We start from the raw sequence: 17,405 nt of genomic DNA, 5'->3' as shown, positions 1-17,405 counted from the left end.
CATTTGTGTGTTTTCTGGCCCAACGAGCCCGAGCAACGATCAGGCCTGCAACGGTTTCAGTAAATGAGCTCACAAAGGTTACAAAATTTGAACTGAACTTAAAGGGGAGTATTTTGGATAAATGTGTTTCTACAACATTGACTGTGAGTTGTGAAGAGAGAAAATCATCCAATTGAATTGTAAGGAACACTTCAGAACTTGGAATATTGTATTTTTTTTTTTAATTTAAATCATACTTTATTTTGACTAAAGTTCACATTTTGAATTTAAAGTTTTGTGTTGTGTCATAATTATTACTTACAGAGTTTATAAGTGATAACGGTTACTAAAAAGGTAAAAAAGAGGTTTAACATGTTAGATAAATTCATTATTCTTAGTGAAGACTAAACAGAACTCATATCATTTTCACTAAGTGGAGGCACCGCCAATATTAAGACTTCTAAGTACAAAGGTTAAAACTGATTAATTATTGTTTCTCCTGTTTACCAGTGAAATTAAGTAACGTACCCAGGGCCCCGCTCATAGTACTATCACCACCTTAACCGAGGGTTAATCCTGAGCTATTTGAGTTGGGTGCTACATGGGTTAGTGTCAGACCAATAGCGGTGGTTTTGTTTGTTAACTTCACCAGTCACATAAAAGTTTGCCATCACTGAACAAAATCTTCTGCGTGAACTGAGGGTCCTGTTCCAATTTTTGTTTTGCCCATTCTGCAAATTCTGGGCGCCGATCTGGGTCATCCTCGTTGAGATGCTGCAGTAGCTGGAGTTTGTAAGGGTGCCATTTGTGAGTAGCTACACAGCAGATTCAAAAGTGTTAAATGTTTTGGTGTTAATCGTCTTCTTGCAAAAGTAGAGTTAATTTTACTCTAAGTAGAGTCACATTCTTTTAATGTAACTCTGAGGTGTAAAATGATAGTAGTTAAAATCGAGTGTTAAAAATGAGTGTTTCTGTGTCAAATCTGGAGGTGTTACAGTGAAAACATTAACTCTTGACCTCTTAACTCTGAACTCCTACAGGGGCTATGACACCAACAGAGTAAATTCACAGACTCCGCCCCCAGCACGGCTCCAATCGAAGCTGAAGTGAAGCCGTTTCAGAACATTTTGCTCTACATATTTGAGTTGTTTGCCATGCTTGGTAAGTCATTTTTTCAAAGATTGTTTCAATTATTTCTATTAGCTTTTACTTCTGTGGCTCTTTGGAGTTGAGACAAAGCTGTGTGAAAGGCATTAGCCATGTTGCTCGCTGATAGCATAATATTCTGTTTTAGCTAGCTGAAAGGTATTGTTTGCGGGCAAATACCACAGCCTTGGAAAAAGCTTGCATGTGAATTTTCAGTCAAATCTTTGGTCAAATACACCCAAAACAATGTCTAGAATGTGAAATGTTGGTATAATGGTGCTACTTGAAGCCTGAAAATGATCGCCCATAAAAAAAAAAAAAAAACAAAAAAAAAAAACGAGCAAACAGCAGTAGCAGACGTCCTGACTGGATTCTACGTTATCATAGATCCCTCCAGAGTTTTGTGCACACGGTTTAGGTAAAAATTAAAAAGGTTGAGGTTTTACATTTAGTTCAGTATTACCTGTTGCCTGTGTCCTTGTCTTTTCGGAAAATACTTTACACAAGTAATGGCTCAAAGAGGATTCCTTTTTTTTTTTTTTTTTTTACTGTGCTGCAATTGTTTACTGGATTATTTGTGCCATTAATTAGTGTCAACTAATTTTTATTCAATCTCCACACAGGATATGCTTGTGAAGATGGAATATGGGGGAGAGCAGAAGTGCATTGAAGTTCCACAAAGTGATGAATGAAGGACATGCATATTGTATTGAAGAAATAAGTGTTGAGAATGCTGTTATTTGCATTTACCAGCTCACCTATGTCAGACCTTTTGATAAACAAAATTCTAATGAAAGTGAGAACATGTATACTGTTACATCTTTCAGAAAATGTTTTGAAATTGTGGTGCACAGTTCAGAATAAATGTTTTTCAAAAACCATTGCGTCTTTTTAGTAAATGTTTATTTCCAAAAGAAATTTCTAGAAGTTCAGAACAGTAAAATTCCCGCTTTTTAGAATGAATTAGAAGATAACTCTTACGTAGTTAAACTAAAATACTCTTTGAGAGTTAATATATAAACTCTTAACACCAAGTGTTAAATTATCAACTCCAGACAGATTTGGTGTTTAACACTAAATCAGAGTTAACGTACCAACTCTCCAAAAAGAGTTAAATTAACACTCTCTGGTGTGGACCCATATAGACACTTTAATAGTGTTGAAATCAAATCCGACAGTATTAATTTGGACATGCTGGATTTGCTGTGTAATATTTGCCGAAGGGATGTTTGACTAATGCCACTCTCCAGTGACATGCGGCGAGTGCTACGCTGTGGGCTCTTGCTGAATGAAGCTAGGACAGCCACTGCTGTTTCTTCATTAGTGACAGTTTTCTTGCGTCCACATTTTGGCAAATCCAACACTGAACCAGTTTCACGAAACTCAGCAAGCAGTTTGCTAACTGTAGCATGGGAGATGGGTGGTCTCGTAGGGTGTCTTGCATTGAAATCTGCTGCAATGACCCGGTTACTGCGTTCACCAGATATCAACACAATTTCGATCCGCTCCTCACGTGTTAACCTCTTCGATATGTCAATGGCTGTGAACAAAGAGAAACTTGTAAATAACTCATGAAAGAATAAAGTTATGTTGAAACCAAGCACGCCATTGTTTTTCTTTTGACATTACCAATAAGTTTGATGTGTCACATGGCCCTCTTCCTATTGAAAAAACAAAAGTTGTATCCAAGATGGCCGACTTCTAAATGGCCACCATGGTCACCACCCATCTTGAGGAGTTTGCCCCCTGACATATACTAATGTGCCACAAACAGGACTTTAATATCACCAACCATTCCCATGTTATTACGGTGTATCCATATAAATGGCCCACCCTGTAGAAACCTCAGGAGGCAGTGATGGAGGAATCACTCAGGTCTATCTCCCTCAGTGATCCTGAAGGTGTCCATGCCTTCATCCTGGTCCTACCTGTGGATTGCCTCACTGATGAAGACAAGGGAGAGTTAGAGACCATCCAGAACACATTCAGCTCTCGAGTCAATGACTTCACCATGATTCTGTTCACTGTGGACTCAGATCCTACAGATCCAGCTGTTCTTAACTGTCTAAAGGAAAACCAGGACATCCAGGAGCTCTGTGAGAGCTGTGGAGGAAGATCTGTTGTTCTCAACATGAAGGACAAACGGCACATCCCAGAACTGTTAGATACTGTGAAAAAGATGAGAGTTAAAGAATTTGGGTGCTTCTCCAAGGACACATCAAGGGTCTGATTGTAATAGTGAGGAAGCTTCCAGCTGAACAGAGTGAGGTGGGAGGTGCTGATGGAAATCAGAGCAGAGCGAGAGAACGTAAAATCAGTGAGATGAGTGACGACACAAAGGACGTACCACAGACAGACGTGGAGAGAGTTGTGAAAGAGAAGGATGAAGAGGAGAGATGAAGACCTCAAGAAAAAACACGAGGAAGAGTTAAAAGCTGAAAATCAGTGAGCAGCCTGGACAGAATAAAGAGGAGAGAAAACTGAAAGTAAAGGAGCTGAAGGAAAAAGATGAATCCATCAACAAGGAGCGCAAAGAGAGAACGAGAGGAGGAGACAAGGAGACACAAAAAAACCCAACAAGTGTCAGTTCAGTCAGAAAGAGAACTGAGAGGCAGCTGAGAGGAAGCTGGAGCAGTACAGGACAGATGAAGAAAGAGCGAGATGCTTGGGATATAGAAAGAAAGGAGATCTGGGAGCAATTTCATCAGGAGCAAAAACAGAACCTGGAGGAGGTGAAAGCAAGCCACAGAAAGCTCCAGGAAGAATATCAGTGGAAGAGGAAGAAGTGGACATATTCATGGGTTGTGGCCTTATTGTCATTATTAATAATTTTATTATATTATTATGTGTTTACCGCACACACTACAGAGAGTGCAAAGGCAGAGAAGAGCCTGTAGCGTTTGCTAAGATGTAAACTACCCTGATGGAGTTTGTTCAAGCTACTTTAAATAATATTCAAAGATTCAAAGTGTTTATTGTCATGTGTCACAGGAAAAAAATGGGCATTTCTCTGTGCAATGAAATTCTTTCTTTGCTGTCCACCCACAGATGCCGATTAATATATACAATAGAAATAGAACAGATAAAATACAAATAGTACAAATAAATAAATGAAGACAGAAAAGGAGACAAAATATTGAAGTCTGAAACAGATGTGTGCAAAAGAGCTATAGCTTAATATGCTGCCTTAATATGCAGGATGACCTGATGCGCAAAAAAATTACTATTACTGTTCAAAAATAGGTCAGCTGTTCAAGCAGGCAGTGGGGAAGATAAGATAAGATGACCTTTATTAGTCCCACACGTTGGAAATTTGTTTTGTCACAGCAGGAAGTGGACAGTGCAAAAATTCTGAAGCAAAAATTAGAATATAATAAGAATAAATACTGTACACAACTGTTCAGAATAGAATAAAATAAAATACTATATACAGTAGAATGAAATAGAATAAAATATACAATAGGATAAAAATAGTTGTATACAGCATTTGTATTCTGAGTAAAAATACAACAATGCCAGAAAGGAATATTGCACTTAGTGTTATTGCACATGTATGGGTGTGTGTGTTTGATCAGTTAAAGTCTTTGTTGTGGAGTCTGACAGCAGTGGGGAGGAAAGACCTACGAAATCTCTCCGTCCCACACCGTGGGTGCCGCAGCCTGCCACTGAAGGAGCTGCTCAGTGCTGTCACAGTCTCCTGCATGGGGTGGGAGATGTTGTCCAACAGGGATGACAGCTTAGCCACCATTCTCCTGTCACTCACCACCTCCACTGGGTCCAGAGGGCATCCTAGAACAGAGCTGGCCCTTTTGATCAGCCTGTTCAGTCTCTTCCTGTCCCTGGCAGAGATGCTGCCACCCCACCAGACCACACCGTAAAAGATGGCTGAGGCCACCACAGAGTCATAGAAGGTTTTTAGGAGTGGGCCCTCCACTCCAAACGACTTGAGTCTCCGCAGCAGGTACAGCCTGCTCTGCCCTTTCCTGTAGAGGGCTTCTGAATTATGAGTCCAGTCCAGTTTGTTGTTCAGATGAACACCAAGGTACCTGTAGCTGTCCACAGTCTCAATGTCCATACCTTGGATGTTCAGTGGTTGCAGTGGAGGATGTTTGTGCCTGCGGAAGTCTACCACCAGCTCCTTGGTTTTACTGGTGTTGATCTGGAGGTAGTTCAGCTGGCACCAGTCCACAAAGTCTTGAGTCAGTCCTCTGTACTCCTTGTCGTTCCCATCAGTGATGAGGCCGACTATTGCAGAGTCATCAGAGAACTTCTGCAGGAAGCACTGGGTGGAGTTGTGGGAGAAGTCTGCAGTATAGATGGTGAAGAGGAACGGAGCCAGAACCGTTCCCTGTGGGGCCCCCGTACTGCAGACGACCCTGTCCGACACACAGCCCTGAGTTCTCACATACTGTGGTCGGTCGGTGAGGTAGTCCAGAATCCAGGTAGTGAGGTGATGGTCCACTCCAGAGTTCTCCAGCTTGTCCTTCAGGACCGTGGGAAGAATGGTGTTGAAGGCACTGGAGAAATCAAAGAACATGATTCTCACAGTGCTTCCAGCGGTCTCCCTGTGAGAGAGTGAACGATGTAGGAGGTGAATGACGGCATCATTCGCTCCAATGCCAGGCTGGTAGGCAAACTGAAGTGGGTCCAATGATGAGCTCACCAGGTGCCGAAGCTGAGCCAGGACCAGCTGCTCCAGGGTCTTCATCAGGTGGGATGTTAGAGCCACCGGCCTGTAGCTGTTGAGGTCCTTGAGGCGTGAAGTCTTTGGCACTGGTAGGACACAGGAGGTTTTCCAGAGCTGTGGGACTCTTCCCAGCCTCAGGCTCAGGTTGAAGAGGTGTTCCATCACCCCACACAGTTGGTCTGCGCAGGACCTGACGACCCTCGAGCTGATGCCATCTGGGCCCGCTGCCTTCTTGGCTTTAATCCTCCTCAGTCCCTCCTAACCTGGGTGGTTAAGAGAGACAGGCTGGAGCCTTGTGTTGAGTGTGTATTGGATGCTCTTAGGTGATGAACTGTATGCCTCTTCAGCATTGGCATACAGTAAGTCCAGTGTTCTATTGTCTCTGGTTGGGCATGTCACATACTGGGTGAAGGTGGGCAGTGTGGAGTCCAGTGAGGCATGATTAAAGTCCCCTGATATTAAAAGAAGAGCTCTCGGAGATTGCGTTTGCAGTCTGCTGACCACAGAGTGGAGAGTGTCACAGGCTGCATCCGCGAAGAAGAAGGAGTTGCTGAGTCTGGATGTTCTGGATTTCACATTTCTAAACCGTCTTGAGGGCAGAAGTGTGAACAGTCCATGTTGGGGGTGTGTGGGGTCTCTAAGGATGGAGGCAGCTCTCCTCTGGGCTCTGCAATGGTAGATGCTCTGCAGAGAGGGCAGCGGGGTCCTGGTGATCTTCTCCGCAGTTGTTATCACTCTCTGCAGGCATTTGCGGTCCATAGCAGTAGTGCTGCCGTACCATGCAGTGATGCAGCTGGTCAGTGTGCTCTTCACAATGCAGCTGTAGAAGCTGCTGAGGATCTTGGCCGACATACCAAATTTCCTCAGCCTCCTCAGGAAATACAGCCACTGCTGAGCCTTCTTGACCAGCTGTGTGGTGTTCAGTGTCCAGGTGAGGTCCTCAGAGATGTAGACACCCAGGTACCTAAAGCTGCTCGCACTCTCCACTTCAAGCCCCTGGATAAACAGTGGCTGGTGAGGCCTCCTCTTCTTCCTCGTGTCCAATATCATCTCCTTTGTCTTGTCAGTGCTGAGGGTGAGGTTGTTGTCCTCACACCATGACAAAATTATGTTATCTTTGGGTCCCCAATCCTAGTCCACGAGGGCCGGTGTCCCTGCAGGTTTTAACTCTCACCCTGGGTCAACACACCTGAATCACATGATTAGTTCATTACCAGGCCTCTGGAGAACTTCAAGACATGTTGAGAAGGTCATTTATCCATTTAAATCAGCTGTGATGGAGCAAGGACACATCTAAAACCTGCAGGGACACCGGCCCTCGTGGACTGGGTTTGGGGACCCCTGGTGTAGAGGATGGGACTGAGGACGCAACCTTGTGGAACGCCAGTGTTTTTAATAATACTGGCTGAAGACCTGTTGCTGATCTTGACGGACTGGGGCCTGCCAGTCAAAAAGTCCTGTAGCCAGCAGTGTTGGGTAAGTTACTTTAAATTAGTAACTTAGTTACATTACTAGTTCTATCAAAAGTAACTCAGTTACTTCAAGTTACTCGTTACTTTCAAAGTAACTAGTTACTAGGGAAAGTAACTTTGGTTTTACTCAGAATTCTCTTGTTAATATGTTTCTTCCATAACTTTGCCAGTCTTCTAGCTTGCTTACTTGCCACAAGTGCACTGTGCCACCTACCAATAGAAAAAAAAAAATGTGCCTATTTCCACGAGAGAAATCCCACGCCTGGACCGTCATTGACCGCTGCCATGATTCTAGCCTACGTCACAGCGTCATGTGCGCTTTTTACATCCAACACAAAAACTGCAGTCGTGGTGCTTTCGATTGTACTCAGAACTCGGAAATTCTGCCTTCCGAATAGGAAGATGTAGGTAACACCAGACTTCAGATGAGCTGCATACAGGGCTGGACTGGGACAAAAAATCGGCCCAAGCATTGTGACTAGAGACCGGCCCGCCATTATAGGAAAAATCATAAAGCCTTTGAATGAAAACAAACACTGTTGTGACAATGATGTTCACTGTTTTGATGGTATATATGTATCAATCTATCAATCGTTTGTTGTAAGATTCAGATAATTATTTTTTAAAAGCTAGACATTTTAAATGAGATTAAGAAAGAAAAGTATTTCCTTGTGCCCACCTCTCCCTGTTAATGCCCTACCTGGCCCCCCTGGCAAAACTTTGCTAGATCCGCCCCTGCACAGTTACCAGCTGTCAGCTACTTAGAACAGGATCCTGGTGTAAGTGGTCTCTCAGAAACAGTTCATAACTTCCCTTTAACTCACTCATGTCACCTAAAAGGTAAACCTGTTTCTCCATCACCTGTTCAGCTCTGATGATTCAGTAAGGACATCTCCTGGTTTCATCTTCATGTTTCCCTCTCACCAGATAACCAAACCGAAATCATGACCAGCAGCTTTCACAGCTGTGGCTCCAGCAAACATCAGCTGATACTAGAAATTAATATTAAATAAATTCTAACAACAGCTGATCAAGCTTAAACGTGCTGCTGTTGTTTAACGTGACATCGGCTGGTTTCTTCTTTCTGGCGCGAAGTGGGCGATAAACAAACAAGAGAGCCGATCAGCTGATCATTGATCAGTTTTCATGATTGAAGTAGAAACATGAGAGGAAGGGAGGGGATGAGAGAAGAGGCAGCTGTGCAGCAAACACAGAGTAACTCCAGCTTTGTGTCTTTTTCATTGTAGCTGAAGTCTGGGACAAACTGTGCTCCCTTTCACATCAATACGAAACACGTGATATTTTCTCTGAATATGAGCCGATTCTGTTTTTTTTACAGGACGGTTGGCAACTCTAATAATTAACCTTATGAACAAAATAAAGTTCAACATCAGTAACATAGCACCCACCCAGCTGTGTAGAAACCCCGTCATGCTAGCTAGCACGCAGTACGAAAAAGTCAGCATAACGAAAATAAACTCCACCTAAACTTGGTTTATATCTGACCCAGATAGACTGCAGGTCATAACTTCTTACCTGAAGTTCAGTTCACACTCAGACCGGCGGCCGCTTCGGGTCTCTCTTCCTCCTGCGTCTCCTTTCCCTCATCCACCTGCTGGCTTCCACCACTTGCTAATGTTACTGAATCTGGAAGCTCCGCGATAGCCACCACACGAAGTAACGAGTAACGACCCTATCTAAATCCCAGTAAAGACTAACGCGTTCCTGATTTTGGCATAATAACTAGTTACCGTGCTCGTTACCACAATAATAACGTAGTTACTGTAATGCGTTACTTAATAACGCGTTATAGTCCCAACACTGGTAGGCAGTCACATAGGGTGGGGTGCAGGCCGAGTGTTGCCAGCTTGTGAGTGAGTTGTGTGTGGGATGACAGTATTGAAGGCGGAGCTGTAATCAACAAAAAGTACCCTGATGTATGAGTCTTTGTTTTCCAGATGGGAGAGGGAATAGTGAAGGGCAGCAGCGATGGTGTCTGAAATGAACTATTGGACCACGTCAGACACGTCAGACTGAAATTACTCATTTACTCTTCAAATGGATTAATGAACTATAATAAAAAGGTCACATGCTGCTACCACCCAACAAAACAACAAACACCAACTTGTAATTACAAACAGCGAACGCCTCACTTTTTAGAGGAGTGTGCAGAACAAACTAAAGGGTCTTGGTTTGTATTCAGTGTCATCAGCAGGACACCTGCCAGGGTCCATGTGGGCGTCTTAAATTAAGTATGACTGCTCAGGTAGACAGGTTACTCCTAAAATAGCACGCAGTAACTGTGAACAGTAATTAATATATAGCAGTAATGAAAGCTTTCAGGAGGTTTATCTGAGTAGACTGTCCCTGTGCACTGTGTGGCATTCATTCACTGGTTAAACTCATGTCTAACAATGTATGACAATAACAGCTGAGTCTATGTTCAGTTGCATAAATGATTTCAGTTGCTGCCATGTGATTGGCTGATCAGAGACTTGCATTAATGAGCAGTTGAACAGGTGTACGTAAAGAAGTGGCCAGTGACTCTTTGAACGTGACCCCTTTACTGTGCTGTTAACCTGAGGAGTCACTAGATGGCACTGTTGCATTGTGTTTTCCTGCAACACCACAGTTGGAATACAACAGTCGCTTTAACAGAAACGTGTAGTTGGGCTGTTTTAGTGTGAAATGTGTGTAATTTTATTAATTTATGCATTTTTTTGTAGTTCATTTTAATCCTCAGATTCACATGCATGCACATTCTGAAATGACAAGGCCTTGAAGGCTTTTAATGTGTAGTTTATTACTGCGCTCTGTAACACCTGAACAAATAAAATAAGTTACCACACTGCATCTGATTAACAGCTGTGTGTTCTGACACCAATCACAAAGTGATATTTTTTTGTACAGTCCTGCCAGTTTCTGCTCTTTAGCAGTTTTATATTTCTGATTGTTTTATGTCTAATGAAACATAACATTACAAAGATGCCAGTGCAAATCCAGTTTGCTCACTTTGTTAATTATTTTTTAAAATCACAGATTACAGAATATCAAACATTTTAGATGCGACAGGGAGTACAAACACTCACAAGCAATTGTGAATGTGTGTCTTTTTTTTTTTAACTTCTTCTCATATACTGCCTCACTTAACTTGCCCTTAATGTTAATAACAATTATAGATGTCACACAGTCTTCTTATCATTAGCTAAAATATTAAAAAGAAATATTCAATTTATGATGTTTAAGAAGCTTGGAAAGAAAAGTGTCTGGACTTCTTTAATTGATGCTGTCAATTAAAATGAGCTACAAAAAATGCAAAAAAAAAAAATATACTCAATTGATGATGGCATTAAATGTAAAAAGTAGAGTCATCATAGGAGAACATTAATGTCTGGACCACATTCATCAGAGGTCATCCAATAAGTAACATGTCTTCATCACCCAGTGGTTTTCCATCAGGACAAGCAAGGCAGGCAGTGCTTGCCGAGTCAAATCTAAAAACAGACCTTGATTAATTAAGAAGTATTAAAGTAAATCAATCTCTTTACTTTTATCTCAGGCATTGCTCTGTCATGAAGCTCCTCAGCTGTTTGGACCCATGCTTTACATTACTGCCATCTTGTGGCTGCAGTTGACTATTTTTGCTAGATGGTCCTTGTACCTTTGAACTCATTAGAAACTGTAGCATGCCTCCATTTTACAGGTGTATTTGCCAAATGCATAGTAAAAAAGATGGACATCAGAGGTAATAATAAAATCCAAAGATCGGTGACAGCGCTTGGAACCATAAGGCAACAGATTAAAAAAACTGCGGGAAATAAACTGAAACTGAAATATAAGTAGGGCAAAAGAAAGGGGTGGTCATGGTAGGGTAAGACTGTAACACAAAAAATCTATACACACACACATACAATGACATTTTATACCTTCTCCAGAATACTATGGCCACAAGTTTGCATCATGGTGCTGATCCTGAATCTTTCCCTTATGATTTATTCCTAATGCTATAATAATAAAGCAATGAGAATAAAAAAAATTATGTAATAAATATAAAATAATGTATTAGTGATGATTCAGTTTGTTTGACTATCCACTGTGTGCAGGCAGAAAGCTTATTAAATGTTTAAACTATAGAGATACAATCATTTTGCTGCTGTAAAAATCAGCCTTTTGTCATTGTTACGACTGTTGTCGTAATTATCATATGTAAATTTGAGTGTGCAGGTGCTCCTCCGTGATTGGTGTATCCAGGGTGGATGGATCGCACCGATTGGCTAAGGACCGGGAGGCAGCGGATAAGAAGACACCGCCAGGGACTGCCAGGTCATTAATCCTTGGCCCAACCCAACCGGCAGACTGTTCACTGTGTCACTATGTTGGTTAATGTAAGAGCATGTAGGGGTGGACCGCCTTTTCGTTTGATCAGTTTTCTCCTGTTTTTGTTAGGCAGGGAGGAAAGTGATTGTCGTTTGATTTAGTTCTTTTGAGTAGGTAAGTTGTATTTATTTCTGAGCTAGGCTACCTTTTGTTTGTTGTTTTGGCCTTGGGTTCACCCTGAAGTTATGATATGCTCCCTTCCTTTGTTTAACTGCACTCATTGTAAATAAATCACTGTCAAAGTATTAAGTGTGTGACGTGCTGCTTGGGGTTGGACGGGGATGGATCACCCTTTATGTCGTGGTCTGGCCTCGCCTTGACGGGCCATAACAGTCATATTTTAAATAGAAATCTAATATAATCTGTTTCTTAATGTATTTTCTTTAAAACAGTGTGTTTTTTGAATATCCAAATTATAATAATCCATAATTATGTGGACATGCGTATTAGTTTTTAATTAAATTTAAGGCCTCCAGAAAGGCAGGAAAAGCCCTGTAACTTACTTTAAAACTAAATTTGTTCCCTAAAACGGTGGACAGAGCTACAGACTTATGACAGCCTTACCCAGTTAGCTAGCAGCTAATGACCAGCCCTACTTGTGCAGTTAATAAAAGGACAGGTAATTTTTGTGGCCCTGTTGCGCACACACAGCACGCTCATTTGTTTCAATTCGTCTGTTGCCACTGTTGTGGATTTTTATGACATATCTGTGTACACTGGACATATACTCACATATACACATATACTCTCTATATATATCTGAACTGGAGTGTTTATATAATGGAATCACGGTGATAAGCATTTAACCTGCATGTTAAAATAAACACAAGACCCACATTTGTAGATCAAATATTATGCACAAGTATATTAATGAAGTCTGTGCCACTTGTTGAATGAGCATATGTGATCAATACTGTCTGAAATGTAGTGATTAGGATCAATAAGTAACCTTTGACTGTAATATGACCAATGGTAACCAGTCCAAACAAAGGGTTAAATAAACTTGGCCCCGCTGAGCTGCACCTGGGAGCTTCTCCGCTGCCAGAAGGTGGTGAAGCACCCATCTCTAACCCATAAAAGTAAACAAATTTGCCTGCCTGAGAGTGCACCTGGACACTTTTACCCGTCTCCGGTTGCCAAAATTGTGAAAAACCCTTCCTTAACAGGTATCGTAGCCCACCCCTGGCAGCAAACCCGACAAAGCCGTCAGGAAGATTAATTGTTAATAGTGCTCTCAGAGTTATGGAGCAATGCCAAAAGGTTATGTAACACAAGTGTCGGAGATTTAAGAAGAACAAAGTGCAAAATTGAAAATTGATTGGGGAAAATTTGACAAACATATTATATCGATAATTGGGGTTAATGTTGACATTTGTAGAGTTGAGAAAATACTTTTTAGTTAAATTTTTGATATGGAAAAGGGAAAAAGCAAGGAATGGAAAATACCCAACATCAGCAGGAGGGGTCACTGACCCTACATAAAGAGGAGGGTCGAGATGCCCCGGGCTGCTGCTGCTGCTTTTCTCCCTTTCTGTCATTGTGTATTAGTCTGAGCTGTTTGTGCTTAAAGGCTCTTCACCCCGGGGTTCGCGTCGCTTTGCTTTCTGCTATGTAATTGTCATGCTATACTATACTGTATGTATTTTCATTCTATTCATGTGATTCTGTATATTAAACTCTGTTCCAAGAATTCTACTCTTTTCCAGAGCATATTTTTGAGTGATTTGATTTTAATTTAGTAAGTAAGTCAGTAAAATTTATTTATATAGCGCTTTTCACAGATAAAAAAAAAAATCACAAAGTGCTTTACAACACAGGAATTGGAAATATAAAACAATATAACAGTAAATAAAACAGCAAATAAAACAATGAAACAATAAAAACAGCATAAGAGGAAATTAATCAAATGTTTTCCTAAATAAAAATGTCTTCAGCTGTTTTTTATTAAAAGAATCAATGGAGTCCGTGCAGCGAAGAGACAGTGGAAGAGAATTCCACAACCGTGGTGCCACTGTCTGAAAGGCCCGATCACCACGAGTTTTAAAATGAGTGCGCGGTACCACCAGCAGTCTCTGATCTAATGACCTTAAAGCCCAAGAAGATGAATGTGGTTTCAGCAGGTCAGATAAATATTGAGGAGCTTGACCATGTAGGGCCCCAAAGGTTAGAACTAAAATTTTAAAATGAAACCTAAAATTTACAGGCAACCAGTGAAGGGAGGCCAAAACTGGAGTGATATGAGATCTTCTCTTGGTGCCTGTTAAGAGACGTGCTGCAGCATTCTGCACAGTCTGAAGACGATTTAAGGCTGATTTGTTAAAACAAGTAAAAAGGCCGTTACAGTAGTCTAAACGAGAGGAAATAAAAGCATGAATAATCATCTCAAGTTCAAGCTTTGATACCATTAGATCTGAAAGGCTGGACCTCTACATCATTGGTGTAATAAGGTTATCATATTGGCTTCAAAAGTTGCGAACACACCACGAGACAGTCTACCAACATGTACGTAATAAGCTAATACTCCTGTGTGCTATAGACTACAGTGTACACTGTACACCCTACTGACTGATTTCTGTTGCATCAGTCTGCGTCTCCCAATTAATTTGTGAGTTTCCACTACAGCTCAGCACCCTCTAGGTAGCAAAAAATGCATTTGCGAGCTCGTTCCCGGCTCATAACCAGCGCGCTCTGCAGCCAAAGGGTGATCAGATCATTGGTTAATGGTCATCATGTGACTGATGCAATCCTTTTATTTAGCAACACTGTGATTAATAGTTAAACATTATTGTTGAGGGGCACAGGCAGGACTCTACACGCAAACACACATTAAAAACAAAAACAAAAAAAGCCTCAAGAAAAGGCCACTTGGGGCACCCATCAGGAAAGGGGCAGGAGCTCAAAGAGCAGTACCCTTCATGGAGAAGGAGACTAGAGGCCAAGATCAAGGTAGCACGGAGGGAAGTTTGCCAACTATCAGAGTTGCAGAAAAGTGCGATGAAGTAGTGTCCTAAGAAGTACAGCAAGCTGTAGACCCCAACATGATTCACGCCTACTGGCTGGGGAAGCTGACTGCACTTGATGAGCGTCTGGCAGCACTGTGATGGCATCAGCCACACATGGGTAAATCAGTCCATTTGTTCACTTTATTAGTTTGTTTTGCAGTTTTCTTCATTAATATAATTCATTAATCATTTGGTTAAACCTAACACTGATATTATGAGGCGCACATAGTAGCATTGTATGGTTTTTCTAAAAATGTTTTGTTATATTAATTATGTTTCTCTTTCTTTGAGTTACCTGGGTTTGGGCGGTGGCTGTTTCCTGGGCAAAAGGCTTGGCTGAGGACTATGGGAACAAAATGCCTGCTCAGCAGGACCAACCATGCGCTTACCAGGAGCAGGGTTGTTTTAGGTTTACTTAGGTTATTCTGTGCTTAGTTAATATTAGTGTGTGTTTTTGTTTCCCCCTATTGTGTGTAAATGGTTTGGCCAAACCACTATGGTTGGGGCAGGGATAGCTCAGTAGGTAGAGTGGTGGCCCCATGATCGGAAGGTCGGGGGTTCAACTCCACTAAACGGCTACCCTGAGGTACCCCTGAGCAAGGTACCGTCCCTACACACTGCTCCCCGGGCGCTGCATTGGTGGCTGCCCACTGCTTGACTAGGTGAATGGGTTAAATGGAGAGGAACTATTTCCCTATGGGGACTAACACACACATTTAAAAGCTACCCTCATGTCTTTGTAATTAGGTCAGTTTGTGAGTTGAGTTTTATCCCACTTTGTTTGTTTAAGTTTCTGGAAATTACCTTTCGTATAGTTATATTTAGTTGACCTCTTTTATGGGCCTGCTAATTATGTTTTTGAATTTTGTCATTTTTGAACTTTTTGAGGGTTAAAATAAAGAAAACCCTTTTTGAAAATATTTTTTTTGCCTGTGTCCTCTATGCCTTGGCCGCTTGGTCCCTAACAAGCACAAATGAATTGGCTGCTAGTCAATGAGAAAAAACAAAAAGCAAAGAATAAAAAAACAGTAGTGTTCAATATGAAATTGAAATCAAATAAAAGATTGTTAGCATCAACTTAATAATGCTTGGCGACCACTGACTTTGAATTTTGATAATGTTTTAAAGTAACTGCCCAAATAAATGCCCAGAGGCCTTTTATCATGTAAGATTACTTTTGGAAAATGTTGGTAAAGTGTGGTTTCTATGAGCTCAGTGAGTAAAACTGGGTTTAAACTCATCAGACATTTTTCAGTCTGATGAGTTTGTCACATTTAGAGTTTAAAGTGGCAGAAAGGATCATCAACAGAAGGTTTCTATGTCTCTGTGACGAATCCTTCACTTCTTCATATTTTCTCTTCAAGTTGCTCAGCCCTTGTTGTTTTTCTAGTCGGCTCTTTTCATGCTGTTCCTTTGGAGTCTTGAGTTCTTTTTCATGTTTTTTTCTTCAAGGTCATTGGTTCATTTTATTTATTTATTAATTTTTCAGCTTATTTTCAGACCTTGATCCATTGTGTCAATTTCTCTACTGTTGCTTAGGCACCAAGAACAAAAAGAAAAGAAAAGAAAAGAAAAGAAAAGAAAAACAGCTGTAATGTGTACACTATGTAAATGGTAAATTCTTATATAGTACTTTTCTACTCTACCTGAGCACTCAAAGCACTTTATACCACTTACCTCATGCAGCCATTCAAACCTGTTTATACAAGCATTTTTTTCTATGCTTTTCCTGTGTAAATGTTTTCACACACATTTGTATGAGCAACTTGAGGTTAATAACTCTCAAATCATAAGCTCATGTTTATTTTGAGCAGAATGCAGTTTTCTGATGAATGTAGAAAATTGCTGAGCCAGAGTTCAGTGCTCAGGTATGAGCAGATTTACTTCAGCCGTTAGAGCAGAAACAGATGGCAGTGACTCTCCTCTAAAAGGTTTTCATTTTCAGACTGTTTGAATTCACAGCGATCTGAATCTGATCCAGACTGATTCTGCAGAATTCTGATAGTTATTTATTATTTTAATCATCAGTAATAATGAAGATCAGCTCTTCTTCTACCATGTTGAATCTATGTGGCTCAAGGGTAGCAAAATGTCTCACATTTCAGTCAGTGCTTGATATGCATAATAAATACACATATAAATAAATGTTTAATTCATAAATAAACATATATTCACTGATATAAGAAATGCTGGAGAGACAATATGTTTAACATTTAGATATGAGTTTGATTAGTTTAAATTAAAAAAATTACAATTAGTACTTCACTATGAGAATGCTTAAATCAGACAAAAGAATAATGTGTCCACTAGCCTAAATCTCTCTTTTCTGTGACAAACGATACAAATTTAACAGAAATGTAACACAAGCTATTAAATCTTCAACTCTGCAGGATTTTACAAAATATACGATAAGCAACAGAACTATTATTGTTATTATTTATACATAAAAAATGTCCTCTCTTTTTAGACATGGCCAAGTGGCGCTATTTCTGCGCAAGCTCGTACTTGTCCGTCTGCTTCCTTGTTTTCCATTCTAAACGCTTTCGCTTTCATTAAGGAGGAGATTAGGAGAGGTGAGTAACTCGACCTACGATTAAAATACATTTATTGTAAAAACCGTAGCTTACTGTGGATGATGGATGGGTGGATAGAATCGATTACTACCTACACTAAACTTCAGAATTGACGTTTATGACTGAAAATCGATCGCTGACCCGCCGGCAGGTTCGAGTGTACTCAAAT

General features: G+C 40.8%; 1 long non-coding RNA gene across 1 annotated transcript; it reads left to right on the top strand.

Annotated features, from left to right (window-relative positions):
- The first annotated feature begins 996 nt into the window (after positions 1–996).
- On the top strand, positions 997–2,006 carry LOC309719408. Its single transcript, XR_014280237.1, has 2 exons — positions 997–1,140; positions 1,749–2,006. It is a non-coding gene; the product is annotated as an uncharacterized lncRNA (long non-coding RNA).
- The last annotated feature ends 15,399 nt before the right edge of the window (positions 2,007–17,405 follow it).

The sequence above is a fragment of the Aulonocara stuartgranti genome, assembly GCF_965226115.1.
Source record: "Aulonocara stuartgranti genome assembly, chromosome: 12".
Taxonomy (NCBI): Eukaryota; Metazoa; Chordata; class Actinopteri; order Cichliformes; family Cichlidae; genus Aulonocara; species Aulonocara stuartgranti.
Note: the sequence above shows the minus strand (reverse complement) of the source record. Positions and strands in the feature narration are given on the sequence as shown.